Source organism: Canis lupus, chromosome 30 (genome assembly GCF_048164855.1).
Source record: "Canis lupus baileyi chromosome 30, mCanLup2.hap1, whole genome shotgun sequence".
Taxonomy (NCBI): domain Eukaryota; kingdom Metazoa; phylum Chordata; class Mammalia; order Carnivora; family Canidae; genus Canis; species Canis lupus.
Window position 1 is genome coordinate 26,029,093 of NC_132867.1, and position 13,915 is coordinate 26,043,007.

Consider the following 13,915-nt stretch of genomic DNA (forward strand, 5'->3'; position numbering starts at 1 on the left):
CCTCCCTCTGCCTGTGTCTTTGCCCCCCGCCCCATCTCCCAAGAATAAATAAATAAAATCTTAAAAAAAAAAAAACAAAAAAAACAAAACACAGATCTCTAGACCTGTTCCTGATTCACAAGGTTTAGGCAAATCACCCTTTTAAAGTTCTCATTTGTATATCTCCCAAGGTTATTTGATGAGCATCTCAAAATTAAAAGTGGGCTTTGAGTTTGTGGGGGTACCCACTCAATATGGCCATATTAGTTTGTCAAAGGAAATTTGAGAGAGAGTTCATGTAATAACCATATGCTTTGAAATATTAATTTAGTTTAAAAAGTCTGTCTACAGGGAAGTAAGTTCACTGAATAATACATCTTGGAAATCACTCCATATCGGTTCATAGTGATTGTCTTCATTCATTTTTTATTGCTCCAGGATTTCTGGGAAGATGGCAAAGTAGAGGGATTGTAAGCTCATTTCATCCCATAGGTGCACCTCGACAACAGGCACATCAGTGCACCCAATTCCAAAAATGACCCAAAGGCTGGCAGAACAGATCCTCCCCAGTTAATGGCATTCAGCACATAGGAAAAATATTGATTGCTCCTCTCCTCACAGAGAGGAGGCCACATCAAAGGGATGGGAGGGGTGGAGACATGGTCAGGAACTAAATTCCTAGGGAAATTAGCCACCACTGGGAGGAACCCCACAATCACAGGGAAGGGAGAGGATACCCCAGCTACTGGGGACCCACACCGGAAGATAAGTCCAAGTAACATTTGGCTTTGAAAACCAGTGGGGCTTAACTTTACAAGTTTTTATAACCAGTGAGTCTTGTCATCATGAACTTTAGAAATCAGTGGGTGGGAAAAAGCTGGGAGAGAGGGAGGGCGGTAGAAAACAGTCCCTGCCTTTAAAGATCCTGTGTAACAGACAACCTGCCAGGAACAGCATTGAGACAGCAGTTTGAAAGGTGCCTGGGATACAGAGAAGGATATATTTACTACATTAAGAACAAGTGCTGTAGGAGTGGGGATCCTTAGGAAACTTCTCCAAGAACAAAAGAGCTGGTACCATTCCTCCCTACCCCTCAGCCTAGATATGTGGATGCCCACAGCAACCAGCATGAATACCCTCCATCATTTTTTATTGCTCTATAGTAGTCTACTGTAGATGTGTACCATAGTTTTCTAATATGCTGGGGCATGTTAGTGTCCAATATTTTACAATTACAAATAATGCTGCAATAAATAACACTTGAAAATATGTGCTTTCTTATTGCTGTGTTTGCAGGGTAAACTCACACAAGCGGAATTGTTGGGTTGAAGGGTAAATGCATACGTTGCTTTTGTTAAATATTGTTAAATTCTCTTACAGAGAGGAGGTCCCGTTTCTTCCATTTCTACCAGAAGAGCATGTGAGTGTCCGTTTCTCCCCAGCTCTGTCAATATAATCCATTGTTAAGCTTTCAAGTTTTTCTGTTTTGTCAATTTGATGGGGATAGGTGGTCTCTCTTGCATTTGTGTTGTCATGAGTGAAAATGAACATCTTTCCATGAGCCTGTTTTTAATCATTCTGCGAATGATATATTCACATCTTTGCCCATTTTTCTATAGGAGTTTGGTGGGATTTTTCCTCGATTGAAAAATTATTTATATGTTAGATCTTTTAAAGTGACATATTTGGCATTTTTTTCTGCCAGTTTTTCTTTTGTCTTTTGATTTTGCTTGTGGCCGGGGCTTATGCCATGCAAATCATTTTCATTTTTAAGAGGTCAAATTTTTTTAATTTTTATTTTTTTGGTATCTGGCTTTTGACGTCATTAGAAAGCCTTTTCCTCCTGCCAGGTTACTGAGGAAAACAATTTCAGTAACCATCCTTGTGTGCTTTCATTTCACACATTTAGGTCTCTTTGTTGTTAGATGCATAATTCAGTAGGGTAGCAGGATATAAAACCAGCATGTGACAATCATTAAGCATTTAAGCACACAAATCATAACTAGTTAGAAAATATTATGCTTGTCTTTGTTGGTGTGAGGTTATATGTGGGGATTTGAAATCAGATGGCCACCAATGTCTCGCAGTTGGAGACCTGATGCATTTATTTTTAGCAGAATTAGGAATTCTTCAAATGGATAATATCTTCTTTGTGGTGTAGTGCAGAGACTGATATAGAAAAGCTAATGCAATGTCTCTGTGGTAAAATGTAAAAGGAAACTCACTCTGGAGGGTTAAACACAAATGCAGGTGTGGCTCGTATCAACAACACATTTTATCTTCTGGGCTGATAAGATCTCACTTTACTAAGAGGATAGGCAAGAGAAATCTTTCAAGTAACTAAAGATAGTTTCCCAATTTATGTTGTTCTAAAGTAATATTCCATTAAATTATTTTTTGGAAAAGGAAAAGTATCATCCATGTTCCTACTAGTTTTTTCTTTTTGAAGTAAGTGGGCTGTATTCTCATTTAGTCTTTGTATACATACATAACATCACATAGTCAAAGCATAGTGTCTACTCAACTTTATGTTCTGCGCCTGTGCCAGTTAACCTTGAATTCTGAACATTTTTGGTATTTGGACAATCTTCATAATCATTATTGTCAGTAGCTGCTTAGAATTCCATTAGATTGTTTTAGCATATTTAAGTTAGCCCTCCCTTTATCGCTGCAATAGCCTTCTTCGTGTTCTGTCCATTCCCAATTTGCCCATATTCAACCCGTGTTCCAAGTATTGGCTTGAGGAGTCTTTTAGAAATGTTATCAGAACCTGATTGAAATTCTTTCAAGTGTTTCCTTTGCACATTGAATAAAATTCAGACTCCTCACCAAGACCTACAGAGCCATGCACAATTTGGTTCCCATGTGCCTTTCTGATTTCTTGCCATGTTGCAGTGTCTTTCTGTACTATGATCTGGACACAAGGGCCTCTAGGAGCTTGTTAGAAATATCAATCATTTTCTTGCCTCAGATCCCACTTGATGCTGTTCTGTCTCTTTGTAGCAGTCCTCTTCCCAAATCTTCACCTTCAGACCTCTCCTGAAAGGTCACTTCTTCAGATTCTCTCCTTTACCTCCTCTTGTCATAATCAATTAAAACACCACGCCTTCCAGGTAATTCTCATGCATATTAAAATTTGAGAACCATTGATCTAGGAAATTGCTGTCCAATAAAAACATAACATGAGCCACATATGTAATTGAAAATTTAAGAAAGTAAAATGAAAGAGGTGAAATTAATTTAAAGATATACATTATTAACCTTGATCAACCCAAAATATTATTATAATATGTCATCAATGCACAGTATTAATGTATAACGAATCATTAATTATAGTATGAATGGGATATTTTACATTTTTTTTGAAGCCCTTAAAATCCTGTATTTTATTAACAGCTTCATTTCAATTTGGTTGCTAAATTTCCATCAGAAAATCTGCTAGATTTTGGTTTCATAAAATTTATAGTTGAAAAATATGTACACATACCAAAGTTGTTCCAAATATACTTAAAAGTCTTCTGATAACTAAGTGAAGCAGCTATTTTAAAAGACTAATTTAAATTAATTTAATTAAATTATTATTATTATTTTAAAGATTTTACTTATTTATTCATGAGAGATACAGAGAGAGAGAGAGAGAGAGAGGCAGAGACACAGGCAGAGGGAGAAGCAGGCTCCATGCAGGGACTCCAACGTGGGACTCGATCCCGGGACTCCAGGATCACACCCCGGGCTGAAGGCGGCGCTAAACCACTGAGACACCCAGGGATCCCCTAAATTAATTTTAAAATTTAGTTCATCAGTTATATGAGCCACATTCTGAGAACCCAATAGAGACATCTGGGTATTAGCTGCCATATTGAATGGTACAAATCTAGGAAATGGCAAACTAGACCATAAGGTGGCTTAACTGAGGACTCCACATCTTGGACAATAAATGCTATTATAAGAATCTCTATGAATCATCCCTCTCTGTCCTGAATGACTTTGCAAAGCCATGCCACCCTCACAAAAAAATAGGTGCCTTCATCATCATGGTACCTTCTTTTGTATTTTGTGTCTAAACAACGTACTTGACCAGATGGGCACACTCTCATATCTTTGTGCTTAATTGCAAGAGAGGCTGGGATGTTGAGTTTTTGCCATCTTCTTTGGGGAGCCAGACCAGCTTATGTGGAAAATTTGAAAAACACTAGAAGGATACTCAAAGAGTTCTGGGCAATCACAGAGGTGTGGTAAATAGCCACTGCATGTCCCCACTACAATGTCAACTCTTAAAGGTAGAAATTGTATCTATTCTGTTTGTGAACCATAGTTTGGCTCAAATAGCTGTGCAACAATTTTTGATTTAATACATGAGTTTATGATTCACACCAGAGAATGTGAACTGAGAAATAAAAAAAAAAAATATATGTTCATTTCAGCGTCCAAGGAAAATCAGTTTCAATCTTGCACTGTTGTGAGGAAGACATATACTTATCTATTTGCTTTTAACCTCTGCTCCTGCCAGGACGATTTTCCTGATATCTTCCAAGGATTTCTCCAGATGATAAATTAAAAATGGAGCATGAATGATAGCATAGCTGAAGGGTAGAATGACCTTGGGTACACAGCAAAGGGTGGTTCAGCTGGTGATTTCAGGAGATATGTCAGTCAGGAAGCTTGCTTACCCACAGGCTCTTTAAAGAGAAACTGACTTGACTGCATTCCTGCTCTTGGGGAACTGCAGGTAGGTATTTGGATGCTAACTGATCTTTTTTGGTCATAAACTTGATGAAATTAAGGAAAGGGTATCTGATCTACAAGTAAATCCCTGGACTGGCAAGCAGTTTATGGCATTACTTGGAACAAAAAGATAAATTCAGCCCATCAGATGATTTCAAATTAGGAAATACCATAATAAGGAGGCAGGTAATAGTGGGAGCTGAAGATGGAGGAGGTGATAAGAGGAGAGAGCAGGCAACTCTGATGACCATTTGCTGGTCTATGTCAATGAGGGAGGGGCTACTATAAATGAACAGAAGGGAGGAAGTAGCTAATTTAACTGTATATATGTATGCATATGGTCTTCATCTGCTTTGGCTGCTGCAAAAAACTACCATAGACTGGGTGGTTTATTAACAATAGAAATTTATTTCTCATGTTCTGGAGGCTAGGAAGTCCAAGAGAGATGCTGACAGATTCAGTGTCTGGTGAGAACGTGCTTCCCAGCTGGCTGTCTTTTTACTGTGTCCTCACATCATGGAAGGGGCTGGGGAGCTCTGTGGGATCTCTTTTGTTAGAAAATTAATCCCATTCATGAAGGTTCCATCCTCATGACTCTATCACCTCCCCAAAGCCCCTCCTCCTAATACCATTGCCTTTTGGGGGTTAGGATTTTAACATATGAATATTGGGGGGACACAGACATTCAGGTCACAGCACATGCAATGCACACACATACACATATATACACACATTCTTTTTTTAAAGGTTTTATTTATTTATTCAAGGAGCCACAGAGAGAGAGAGGCAGAGACAGAGGCAGAGAGAGGAGCAAGCTCCATGCAGGGAACCTGATGTGGGACTTGATCCCGGGACTCCAGGATCACACCCTGGGCCAAAGGGAGGCGCTCAACTGCTGAGCCACCCAGGTGTCCCTACACACACATTCATATGGCACTGACTGTTTGCTTCTAGATTATCTTTCTAGGTCTTCATACAGGAAATCTTTAATTATCTCCTGTAATTGTCTTTTGAATTTGGAATGAGATGTCATCTCTTTTGAGAGTCTTCCCCAACTTACCATTCTAATCTTGCCATCTCTGCTTTTTCTCCCACTGCCATTCATTTCTAACACATTATGCTCTCTTATCTTCCATGTAGCATTTATCACCACTGAATTAAATTTTTTATTGATCAGTTTACTATTTACTATCAGTTGCCTGGCATGAATATAAGCACCATGAAGGTAGGGGCTCTGAGTATCACATACACTGCCATATGTGCAATGCCTCCAGTGGTCTCTGACATACTGAGGGTGGGAAATAAATATAATTAAAAGAATATGTGATAAATATAAATTTATATATGACATATATTGGAAGGTTGGTAGAAAAGAAACAGTTTGTGCTACAGAGATGCTGAATGCTCTAAATAGTGAAACATTTGTGTGAATATTGAAGGATTCTACTGCTGAGTTCCTCAGAGCCACCTAGGCACTTTCCATTCCTATTTTTCCTGGGGTTTGAGATCTTTTTCCTAAGACAATATGATAATTAAGAGTCAAAATAACATTTTTATTGAGGTATAATTGACATATAACATTGTATTAGCTTCTGGTGTATGACACAATGATTCGATATTCGCAGACATTGCAAAACGATCACCACTGTGCTTAGTGACATCCATCATCATACATAATTACAAAAAAAGGTTTTTCTTGTGATGAGAACTTTTAAGATCTACTCTCTTAACAATTTTCAATATACAACACATTATTATTAATTATAGTCACCCTGTATGTTGCACAGACTGTACAATAATATACCCCTGTGACTCATTTATTTTATAATTAGAAGTTTATCTCCTTTTGATAGGTTGAAAAATATGAGGAAATATCTTGCTGCTAGGTCTTCCAAGTCAGCTTTTTGTTGATTAAATCAAGGAGTAGAAGATTTTTCTTGTTTGTCACTCTCTCTTTCTTACCCTGCTAACAGTGCTCTAATTTTTCTCTAAATCAGTGGTTCTCAATCAGGAGAAAGCTCTCCCCCTCCACTCCTCCAGGAGAAATCTAATAATACCTGGAGATATTTTGTTTCTCATGACTAGGAGGGTGAGCAGTGACCAGAGATGCTGCTAAGCTTCCTACAGTGAGTGTCCAAGATGGCTCCCCACTACACAGTTATCCAGCCCCAAATGTCAATACTGCTGTAGTTGAGAAATATGACTCTAATCTATCACTCCATTCATTGTTCTTATATGGGTGACATCATGCTTGCTTTGCTCCAAATCCAGGGGTTCTCTGCTACCTCTAATGGAAGAGTTGGACTAGAGAAATCCAGTAAATGGTGGGGATGTTTCCCATTAATCAGGTAGATTGATCACATGCATGTATCTACACTCACTCCCAAACTTCTTTAAGGAAAAATTAAGCATTAAAAGTGTATCAACTCATAAAGTCAAACAGAATGAGAGAGAAGACATCTATGGAAGATATTGCTTTGAATTTTGGAAGCTAGAACATTAATTATAAAAGCACCTGACCTAGCAAAGAGAAAAGACACCTCAACTGGAGTATCTGCAAATAGTAACCCAAATGCCAGAGCTTGGAGGTTATCAGGTAGACTGGAAAGCAGCAGTGGGAAGGAGGAGTGAAACAAGAAGGATTGGATGAAAGAGGATATTAAAAAGTAGGTGCACTCTACATCTCCTTGCAACCATGAAATGGCAGTTGCTATGTTTTCCTTCTCTCTCTCCTCCCCCACTCCTTGCTCCCTACTCTCATGAGCATCTCATTTTGAATTCTGGACAATTTGAATGAGAGAGTTTCTGGACTTCAAGCACGGCTGAGCTAACAGAAGGAAGGGGATGGTTAGTGGTATGAGATGGTGGTGTTGGTCTCAAGCCTCATTAGTTTTGGTAGACCATGGTGAGAAGTTCAAAATTCATTCTAAATATGGCAGGGAGACCTTGAGAGTTTCAAGAAAAGGAATGTTGTGATTTGATTTATCTTTAAAAAAATGTGCCACACGGGGAATGGACTATAGAGTAATGATGATATAAGCAAGGATATAAATTTGGAGGCCATTTTTTATGTTCTATGCTGATTTGGAGCTCTATGGTGGCAGAACAGATGAGAGAAATGGATGAATCTGTTCCCATCATGGAGGTTAAAGAATAAGAAAAAGATGTTAATGGGATATATGTAGGAGATGAGGGTAAAGGAGGAACAACAGATGACTCATGGATTTTTAAATTGAATGGTGAGGCAGATGTTATCCCCATACACTGAGATGAAGAAGGCTGATAAAGGAAAGGCTTGGAGGAGTTGAACAGCTGATAAGTTTCACACATATCAAAATGCCTATTTAGATATCCAAGTGGAGATGCTAAGTAAGCAATTGGGAAATCACTGAAGATCAATATTAAAGATATAAATTTGGGAATCATGAGTATATGGATGTTATTATGGATTGAATTGTGCCTTCCAAAGAGATATGTTGAAGTCCTAACCCTTAGTACCTTAGAATGTAAACTTCTTTGGAAATGTAGCCACTGCAGAGGTAATTATTCAAGGTAAGATGAGGTCATACTGGAATAGGATGGGCCTTAAGTATAATATGACTGATGGGTGTCCTTATAGGGAGTGGAGAACAGACACAGAGATAACAGATACGTTGGGGGAATGCCACATGATGTTGATGGAAGCTGAGATGGGAATGATGCAGCGACAAACCAAAGAAAGCCGAGGATTGCCAACAAACCACCAGAAGCTAGAAGAGGCAGGAATGGGCTCTCCTGTACAGGGGAGAAGGGAACTTCACCTGTTGATTGATGCCTTAGTTTTGGATCTCTATCCTCCAGAATTGTGAGACTGTAACTTTCTGTGGGTTTAAGCCACCTAGTTTATGGTAGCCATCAGGCTATGGCAATGCCAGGAAACTAGTAAGTTGGTATTTAAAGGCAAGGACCCAGATGAAAACATTCAGTGGAAGAATGTATATGGAATATATACAGATATAATATATAAGAACTGAGCCATGAGGGACTCCATCTGGGAGAGTCTATGGTGTTGCCTCAGTTTCTGACTGGTTTCTGATCCCAGGCTGTATCTAAGCCCCCCCTTTTTTTTTAGATTTTATTTTTTTATTCATGAGAGACACAGAAAGAAAGGCAGAGACACAGGCAGAGGGAGAACAGACTCCCCATGGGGAGCCTGATGTAGGACTTGATCCCGGGACCCTGGGATCATGACCTGAACTGAAGGCAGACGCTCAACCACTGAGCCACCCAGGTGTCTTTGTATCTAAGCACTTATTCTCACATTGACAAGCTATGTTATCCTACCTAAACTCTCCAGACATTTTTATCATCCTGTTCCCTGGTGTTGTCCTTGCACTTCTCAGTGACTCAGTGACTCCAGCCAGTACGGCCTCACTAAGATGAGGGAGAGAGAAAAGCTGACAAACTTGTGAGGTACCACTTTTATTACTGTGTTGTTCAAGGAGTTTATAGACGTATCTATTCACAGGTAACAAACAATGGAGCCAAACTATTAAGATAACAGAACTTCAAAACTTATTCTTTTTCCATCATAATTTGTGCTACTTCTGAGAGCAGGTAGTCTTTCCTACATGATGAACATGGTGATATTCTGGAATCTCCTTGATCATATCTGATGCAATCCATGTTCAATATCATAGACCTAATGATTAACCCCCCTCAGTATGAAACATCCAAAGTAACAAGGAAAGAATCTTACCTTCTGTCTCCTGCAATTAGTGTCTCTGCTCTAATTATCCAGCAAGCGTACAAAGTTTCTCTTATATATTTCTTCTTGATCGTGGACAAGATATTATATACCCAAACGCAAGTTTGCCATCTTCATTTTCACCATGGCCAAGCATTTGCTATTTCTATGTCTTAATGTGACAAATAAACAGGAATGCAGTGATAATTCTCTTTTATGAAGTGAGTTCAAACTCAAGAGGGTAAAGAGGCTTATTTACTAAGAGTTAATTGTGAAATGGAAATGAATCTGCTGTTGTATCCTATCTATTCCCTGGAATATGTTAGAAGTTTCCATTTCGGGTTGGATTCTTTTCCCAGACTTCTATTCCCAAACCTCAACCAGCTTTACCTTCTTTCCAATTGTATTTCATCCACTTGTGTTCTGACTTCCATCTCGTTCAATTCCCTAATTATAGTCCTCCTAAGAGAATTTTTTTTTTCCTGTGCGTATCTCTTATTCTGCATTTTAGCATCTCTTTCCTCTTTGGCTTTTTTCCTCAGTATGTAAACATGACTGCAGATGTTATAAACTGAGAAACTATGTAGTCTCTTTGGTAATTTTAACTGTTGTGCATAAGTTTTTGGCAAAGCTATGTCTCTACAGATTTTGTTGCTTCTTTGAGAGATGTGTTTCTGCTTTATGAATATATTTATAATGTAGGCTGCTTGTATACTATAATTTATTCTTTGAGATTGCATGTATTCTTGCTTGAGCAGCTGTTTTCTGGAATGAGAATCTCAGATGAAGAGGACTTCAGGAAAGAGATACAGACATAATTTTAAACTTGAAAGAACTGGAAAGAAACCAGAAAAGGAAGGGTATTTGTTTTTGTTGTGAACATTTTTGTGGACCTTTGATTTCTTAGCAATGGGGTGGTCTAAGACTTATTGACCTAGATGCTGAGAAATGACTTCATGCAGGGCTACTGTTTTCGGATATGATTTTCCTATGGGGGCCGGAGGAAAAGGCTCTAGATCTTTGTGAGGAGTGTGTGTGTGTGTGTGTGTGTGTGTGTGTGTGTGTGTGTGGAATGTCTCTCCTTGAGTTAATCAACCAAGAAAACTAGTTTCTAGATAATCAATTAGGAAAAACGGAGAACTGTGACAAAAAGGCCAAGTCCACAGTAGGGTTAGAAGGAGAGTGTTCTTTCAGTTGGAGTTTTGGGACCTGAGGGACTATACCCAGAGGTATGATGATAGTCCAGACACTTTGTTAGATATGTGAGTTGGCACTTCCTTGTTGAGTGTGGCCAGCAGTTAGGAATGCTATTGGAGGGATCCCTATGGTGCTCAGCGGTTTAGCACCTGCCTTCGGCCCAGGGCGTGATCCTGGAGTCCTGGGATCGAGTCCCACATTGGGCTTCCTGCATGGAGCCTGCTTCTCCCTCTGCCTGTGTCTCTGCCTCTCTCTCTCTCTCTCTCTCTCTCTCTCTCTCTGTCTCTCATGAATAAATAAATAAAATCTTAAAAAAAAAAGAATGCTATTGGACTCTGGGAATGGGCATGAATACACAGCAGACACTGATGCTTATTTTCTATGTTGTAATTTCTTCATTATCAGTCCAGGATGGCTGAGCCTGGCAAAGTGGCAATCTTATGCCATGTAGCAGAGGCCAATCCCACAGGAAAGACAGCGTATTTAGAAAGAATCATGGAAGGGGCGCCTAGGTAGCTCAGTTGGTTGAGTGTTTGACTCTTGATTTCAGCTCAGGTCATGATCTCAGAGTCCTGGGAGTGAGGCCAACCTCAGGCTCCTCACTCACTGGAGAGTCTGCTTGAGGATTCTCTCTCTCTCTCTCTCTCTCTCTTCCTCAGCCCCTCCCCCACCTTGTGCATGCTCTCTCTCTCTTTAAAATAAATAAGTAAATCTTTTAAAAATCCTTAAGAAAAGTATCATGGAAAACTCATAGATATAATTAGAATATTATTAAGTCTCCAGTAGGATGAATATGGGCTCAGAGGTGTGGCACATTGGGGCATTTAGAAACACATGACCTTCAAGCCTAGTGAATACATTATTATCTTCAATAGTTCTTCATTTACTTTCCTGTCTCATAAGAAAAAATGTCTTTCCTTTAACCCTGAGAATATGCAATGAAGAAATAATGATTGCACTCTAAATCATTGACCTATTGAACATTAAGATGATGTCAAGAAAAGTGTATTAACTTTGTTTTATTTGAAAAATTTCATTCCATTTGCTTCATAAAATATTTTATTCTTCCTATAGTTACATATAACTTAAAGAATCATCTTTGAAAGGAAGATCTCTGAGAGAGGATGTATGGTGCAACACTGTGTTATGGAAGACTTATCTATTTCCATGGTAGTATGAATATCTCGCTAACTAACAAGAAATGAAAAAGGGAAAAAGAAAAGAAAATGAAAGAGAACATAAGAGAGGGAGATGTGATTTCTCTTTGGACACAGGCTGGTTTGGGATAAAAAATATTTTGTGGTATCATACATTGAAAAAATCTTTGTGTGAATATACCTTATGGAAATATGTAGATGACCAACTATATTCAGTAGTGCACAAGATCAGACGAAAAATTCACTTGGGATTAATAACCATTACTGCTAATTATGTAAAAGTTTTGTGGCCTGCCTTTTTGGTTTTGTTTTGTTTTGTTTTTTAACATGCAACTTTAACGTGTAGGGTTGGGCATCTTTCATCTATCAAGTAACAAGACTGGGGATAAAGCATCTTGTGTACATTGCTGACTATACTTGAGTTTTGCCACTATTCTGGGAGACGAAATCTGTTTAGATGATGTCATTCCTTACATTTAATTTTGTGACTATTTTGCTGTAGATTCAAGTCATCTGCCTTTTATTCATTTGGAATAAATATACCCTGAATGATCATCTTGATTCCTGGAATCATTACTGATTGCTACTGATTCTTAAAATGGCTGGAATTTTATTAGTCTTAGAGATCCGGTACAAATTTAACTTAATTGACCTATTATGCAAGAATGGGTTTACCAGGTATCCATTTTTGTGGTTACTACATTTTTAAACACCCACTCTGCTTTTGGCCTACCTCTCCTCCTCTCACTCTGCCAGTGAATGGGGAATTAAAACTAATTTTAATATTACACAAAGCAAAACATAATTAAGAAAATGTGTAAAAAATTAAAAAGCTGCAATTTTTATAATGCAATTCAAAGCTAAATAGAAATGATTTTTTAATTATATGCTCACTTGAGTTACATGCCACAGCTTCCCAAGAGAGATGTCTGTTTAAATCCAAGTACTGCCCTCAGTATTTCATTAGTATACCATGGGATGGTGTAAAAGAAACTCACACTGCCCCTCCTGGTCCTTTTTTCTTGTCCAGGTGTGGGGATAGAGTATGGTGAGAACATGACCCCCACTATTCTCAACCCAGTGTGCACCCCTCTTTGCAAGAGTGTGCTCAATTCTGGGGCATTGAGTAGGGAAGGATCATTGTCCAAACTGCTTCTTATAGGGAATCTTAACCATCCCTCCTGTTTTGATACCCATCTCAAAACCACATCCAGTTCCTCAGCCTCTTTATAGTTCTGTGGGGCCAACAGATTTGCTTTCTGGGAAGGCAGGTAACCTTCAGCTTTCTCCAGCCACCTAAATGCTCATCATTCATCTCTCTCTTTTTCTACTTCTAGATTTTTTTTTTTTTTTGACCTGTCTGCTCTTGTCACATCTACTGCTCTCTTTATCCTTGTGGGATTATGGCTTTTACCTTTTTTTATTTTAAATTTCTGTACTGTCATTTTGGTTAGATTCCTGAAGGCAGCATAAGAAAATGCATCTGTGCAATCTGCCATTCTTAAACAGATGTCTCTGAGACAGTATTTGGAATGAGGGGGAAATATGTCTTTGCTCTTCGCCTTCCTCTCTACATCTTTCTCCTATTTCCATCTCACTTATGCCTTGAAAGGTACCTATAAAGTTCTCAACCAGCTGTCAGTTCATCTCTATCAAGACATTAGTTGATAACAGCTTAAAGAATTAGCCTACCTAGCAACAATGCATATATTTTTTTCATACTCTGAAAGGAATGCATTCTCTTTGCTGCAAGAAAAAAACGATCCAGACAGGTACAAAGAGAGAGTGGGTTCTTTTAAGTGGAGCCTAAAAGCCCCAAACAACTTTTGGACTACGAAGAAATAAATCTTGATTGAAATTTCAGGCTGAGTCTTAGGGATAGAAGAGCGTCTCCAATCTAATCTGATTAATCTGGGTCAATTCAGATAACCTGCTCCTCTCTGAGTCTAGCAGCTATTATGATACTAACCAAAAAATACCTACTGAAGATAAACAACTGAGTGAATAAAAAAAATCATATGAAGGAATACATCTTTTTCCAACAAAGTCAGTATATTTTACGTTGGTGCTACCTTTTAATTGATTAACTTAGGTGGCATTTCTAAGACATTTGTTCATATTCCCAAAGATT

General features: G+C 38.5%; 1 long non-coding RNA gene across 6 annotated transcripts in view; it reads left to right on the forward strand.

The window, feature by feature from the left end:
- Positions 1 to 13,915, forward strand: part of LOC140621525 (uncharacterized) — a 461,525-nt gene that overhangs the window by 380,723 nt on the left and 66,887 nt on the right. For 4 of the 6 annotated variants that reach the window (XR_012021267.1, XR_012021262.1, XR_012021260.1 and 1 more), the window contains one exon: positions 1,360 to 1,399. This is a non-coding gene — a long non-coding RNA (uncharacterized lncRNA). Of the gene's footprint in view, positions 1 to 1,359; positions 1,400 to 11,701; positions 12,340 to 13,915 lie in introns of those variants that run through there. The other 2 variants (XR_012021261.1, XR_012021266.1) reach the window with 2 other exon arrangements.